Genomic DNA, 6000 nt, shown 5'->3' with positions numbered 1-6000 from the left:
GCGCGCCTCTGCAGCTCCGACGCCGCCGCCAGCCTCCGCATCGCCGCCGCGGACCTCGCAGACGGAGAACAGGTCGGGGAACTCCTAGACGTCATCTCCGAACGATTTTGGGTTAGATTATTCATAAAAATGATAAGTAAATATTATTTACAAATCGCCGTTCGATAGTAAATAATATTTACAAATCGCCGTTCGATAGTAAATAATATTTACAAATCGCCGTTCGATAGTAAATAATATTTACCATTTGAAAAAACCAACATACCTGTCTCAGATTTGGCCAATTCCATGATTCAAATATAGACACACAGAATTAACTGAACCCTAGACGTCATCTCCGAACGATTTTGGGTTAGATTATTCATAAAAATGATAAGTAAATATTATTTACAAATCGCCGTTCGATAGTAAATAATATTTACAAATCGCCGTTCGATAGTAAATAATATTTACCATTTGAAAAAACCAACATACCTGTCTCAGATCCCGGCGACGCCTACCCCGACGGCGATCTAGGTCTTAGGGTTGGAAGACGCGCTGGCCTTTGCGAGCTCGAGAGGACGCGACGCCCGGCGTGGGGATGGAGTTCGCTGAACAGCTCTGAGATGGATTCTTTCAGCTACGAATAGCTCTGAGACCGATGGCACGAGTCTCATCGAAGACCGAACACGATTCCGAAAGTGAAGCTATCAGAGATCGCGATGAGTATATGCGGTTCGTGTTCGTCGCGTTGGTCAGGACCACCATTATCGCCGCGGAGAAGATCGTCGCCGGGATCGGAAAGATCGCCATTTAATTTGGGTCAGAGCTCATAGTTGAAAAAGAAGATCGATTCAGAGAGAAAGATGATAGTTTGGATATTGAGGAAGGGTATTTTTGGTACTTTGTCTAATGTTGGGCTATTTGCCTAATAAACTGATAGTTGGGCTAATATTTTAGAACACCTCTCCTCAAGTGGCTATTTCTTTACAAATCTCTAAAAAAAATAGGTGAATTTAACTCACTTATAATGTCCACAATTTTAAATATATTAGTCTATTATATATTTGTTCATATGAATATAAATGAATTATATGCAAATATTCAATTTTTAATTTAAGCGGAAGAACTATAGATTATAATAAATTTATTATTAATCGTAGTAGCTAAATAAATAAATAAATCATATTTTTTTTATCAACAAGTAAACAAATTAGGATTTTTAGTTTAATAAAATATCATCATATATTGATTTTATAACTTTTACAAATATAAGATATTAATTATCAGAAATAATCAAATAGAACAGCTAAGCTTATAAGAAATTAAGTAAGAGCTTATATATATATATATATATATATATATATATATATATATTAGATTTCTAAAAATTATATTTAGAGGGTTTTGCGATTTTTATTACATATTAATTGAGTTTAATGTATGATAATTTATTTATTATATTTCTAACTTACAAGAAAATAAGAAAAATTAAATATGTTTATATTTTATTGAAAATAATAATATCGATAAAATGCTTAAGAATTGTGAATATGAATACATTTCATATCGCTTAAATGATTGTTACTGAACATGAATTATTTTATTTCCATGTTGAATTGCCTTTTTCATGAAATCCCTGAACATTCGTTTAAAATATCAGTTTGAATGGCAATACAGTTGTTATTTTAAATGGAGACAGTTTGAATGATGTGCTAAACAGACCCGTAGATGACAAAACACACTAAACTTTAACTAACTTCCTGACAATTTAAGAAAAATATCTCGAATGTTAATTGATGAATTTGAACACCCGAGAACCACATAATGCGAGAAAATACGTCAAAATAATATCAAGGCTAAAATGTGTGTATTTAAGTTAAAATAATTCAAAATTGGATTACTATGTGTATTTTATTTATATAAAAATCGGATTGCTGCACACCGCAAACAATGTCAAAATCTTAAAATTTGTAGAATAAAAAAAAAACAAGTACATCCCCTCTCCCCGAAAAAAAAACTCGCGTATTCGTTCAAAATTTATTGTTGAACTTAGATAAAAATATTATCTTAAAATTTTTTTTGTTAAAAATTACAGATGCACATATTTTTCAAAGTTTAACATCTTTGACATAAAATAACTTATTTCGTGTGTTTTCACACGTCCTTTCAAAATTTAATTTTCTCCATTCCCCTAAAATTAAATTGAAAGAAAAGTAAGCTAATTGTTGTGAGAATTTGATGCCGATTCTTTTTTAGTACTTTTGAAAATAGACGAGAAAATTAACTAATTCTGCCTTTAGTTTGAGCGAATCATGTTTACGTCTCCTAATTATTCACATTCCTCCATTGACAATGAATTTAGCTTTGTCGCAGAGTGACAGGATAAACTAATACTCTCTTATCCAAGAATACTAGTAGAGGACAAAAAAAAAAAAAATACTTGAGAGTTTTGAATAATTAGGGAAATATCTCATAAAGAGAGAACTAAAATCTTAATTCTGTAATTCAGTATTATAGAGGAAATGACGGCAAAAATCATATAAGTTTTAAGAAACATCTAATATAATCCATATTCTTTATTTTGAACGGTAGAAGTCCCTAATCTTGACAATTACACATTCTATTGGTCCCTAATGGTATATGACGTTAAATTGTTAACATAATCAACATTTAAACGTATATTTTGTAAAATAAATAAAAAATAAATCATTAAAACAATTCAAACAATGAAAATAAAAACAAAACCTATTAAAATTAGAAAACGACGAGCCCTAAATCGAAGTTCATCCCAAATCGACCAACCCAAAAAAATCCCAATTTGAAATCCCGAATCGACCAATCCTAGACCAAAATTCCATCTTCTTTTGGTTCAATGGGTGATGAACAATTGTCGTCGTCGTTCTATGGCCACTCACAGCGCACCTCGAGGCGAGGAGCCAGTGCCAGTCAAAACTCGGTAGCTCATGGTCGTATTGTGAATGGACTGTGCATGTGTGGGGTCGCAGTAGTGCAAAGAACGTCGTGGACTGATTTAAACCCTTGTAGAAGGTTCCTTGGTTGTTACAAAAAAAGAGTAAGTGTGTGTGAATTTTTTTTAGGTCTGTGAACTTCAATTTAGGTATGATTGTATGTGGTGATAGTTTTAGGTTAAATTATGTCTGATTGTTTGTGGTTATGGATTTAGGATGCTGGTGGATGCTCAAACTTTCTGTGGATTGACCCAGACAATTGTGATAGGTCAACACAAGAAACACTGCTGAGAAGAATTAAGCAACTTGAGATCAACACAAGCTTTCGTCGTTGTCTTCCTGGCCAAGATAGGCCTCTTCGGCGAACTCAAAGTCTTCATTTCGGTGCTCGACTCCGATTTGGGGTTCTTCCATTTGCTATTCCTCGTTCTCTTCCATCTTCGATATTTCTTTTAATTGTTTTCATTGTTTTAATTGTTTTAAAATGTTTCAATGATTTATTTGACAAAATAAACGTTTAATTGATGAATTTTTTTTAACAATTTAACGTAATATGGCATTAGGGACCAACAGAATGTGTAATTATCAATATTAGGGACTTCTACCGTTCAAAATAAAGATTAGAGATTATGTTAGCTGTTTCCTAAAACTTAAGAGACTTTTACCGTCATTTCCTCAGTATTGTATTCTTCGTACAAGTATTTGTCTATTTCACGAACTTTGCTCAATGCGAGCTAATAGGGATTGCACTACTTGGAGCTGGCACTATCCTTATTACTTTTATGTATGTATATAGGGAAATTATAGAGGGATAGAACTAAAATCATGACCGTTTAAAAATTTTAAGACCAAAATCTATTAATTGTATAATATTTCAAAATTATATTTATCTATTTTGTAGAATTATATTTTCAACCACATATTTTTTTTCTCTCTTTTCTCATTTTAATTTATCTCTCTTCTCATTGAATCAAAACCAATGTAAAGAAAACAAAAAACAAACAAACTCCGGATGTTATAATTCGCTAACATATATTACATTACTTTTTACGTATTTTAAATCATAAAAAAAAACTACTAGATTTATTAACATCCATATAATTATTGATCAGCATGTCAATAAATCTTCCAAAAAATTTCAAGTTCTTTGGCGATTTATTTGACATCTAGAAAATTATTGAAAAACATGTAAATAAATTTTTTAAGACGAATAATTTCCATATTTGAAAAAAACTTCAATAAATACCTCGAAATCATATTATTAACCTCATATAATGGATGATTTCGTATAAACCATAAATTTAATGTAAAGCCTAAACCCTTAACTTACAAAATTAAAGAATGAAATCAACATGAATAACAAATAAATATGAAGATTTAAATTTTTTTTAATAGATTTGGTCAAAAAAAATTTCTTTCTAAATGACCAACATAGTTTTGGAATTATCCCACTTACGTGTATATCTATAACATAGTTAATAAACACAACCTCTCCCCCAACATCATCTGGCTGCCACGTGGCATCGCCAAGCGGCGACACGTGACGGGGGTTTTTTTTTTTCTTTTCTTTGCCTTTGCATTTCCGGGTTTTTTTTTTTTTTTTGTCTTTGCCTTTCCGTTTTTTTTTTTCTTTTTTTTTTACCTTTCGTTTTTTGTTTTGTTTTTTTTTTTTAAAGTTTTTTTCTATTTTGTAATTTTTTTTTATTTATATTGTTTTTTTTATCCATCTCTCATCAATATATTTTTTATAATTTTTTTTATGTATTTTATAATCATAATTATTGATACTATATTATATTATATCAATAACATACATTATTTTGACTGTATGTTAGTTTTATATTTTCTTTATTAAATTCTATTTTTTTCTCTTTGATATTTATTTTCATTCACCTTATATGTGTCTCCATATTTCATTGAAAAGCGAACGCAAGTCTTATTTACCCAAGAAAGTCTAATCAATGCATAAAATAATTTTTTTACATTTTATTATTCGTTCATTATTTTTAAGGGTTTTTTCTTAATTATACTATATCATTTTTTTTTCAATCTATTTTGTAAATTTTTTTTTATGTATATTGTTTTTTTTCTCCCTCTCTCATCAATATATTTTTTATAATTTTTTTTATGTATTTTATAATCATAATTACTGATACTATATTATACTATATCAATAACATACATTGTTTTGAGGGTATGTTAGTTTTATATTTCCTTTATCAAATTCTCTTTCTTTTTCTCTTTGATATTTATTTACCTTCATCTTATATGTGTCTTCATAAATATGGATAGCGAACGCAAGTCTTATTTACCCATGAAAGTCTAATCAATGTACAAAATAAATTTTTTACATTTTATTATTCGTTCATGATTTTTAAGGGTTTTTTTCTTAATTTTCGATTTCTTTGGTGCCCATTGTTTACGAATCTTGATAGTACAAATTAACATCTACAAATTTTACTTGCTATTATCATTTATAATATGCGAAAATCATTCGCGCGTCGCACGATGATAAAACTAGTATATATATAATCCATACACTTAGGAAGTGACATATCCACCATGAATATTGTATTATTTTCTTTCAAAACATTGTACTGCATATATAAAGTATTGCATTATTTTGATCAATCTTACTAATATACATTTTAATCAACATTAAGCGTAGATTAGAACTTTCCTAATATCTTCACTATCAATAAATCACAATACTTTGTAACATGAGCAAAGACCATCTATATATTACTAGTACTTTTAAGATGTTGGGTTTGTTAGGTATGAAATGAAAGTGGAACCAATAGGGCATCTTGAAGAAAGCATAACATAGATTTGTTTAATAAATTAAAGCACCAAAAGAAGCAAACTTTTTTTATCCTCCTTGTCAGATCTTTAAATTACATATAAAAATGTTTCTATGTAACTTTAAGAAGGAATAAGGTTGGAACTTGGAAGATTACTCGTGTGCAGGGACGAATCCAGAAATCTAAGTTAGGGGGGGCTAATTTGCAAGAAAAAATTCAGGGGGAGCTGATTTGTAAATTTTGAGGGT

This window comes from Urtica dioica, chromosome 7 (assembly GCF_054948205.1).
Source record: "Urtica dioica subsp. dioica isolate 48M chromosome 7, U.dioica_male_clone48M_v1_H2, whole genome shotgun sequence".
In the NCBI taxonomy this organism is placed as follows: Eukaryota; Viridiplantae; Streptophyta; class Magnoliopsida; order Rosales; family Urticaceae; genus Urtica; species Urtica dioica.
Note: the sequence above shows the minus strand (reverse complement) of the source record.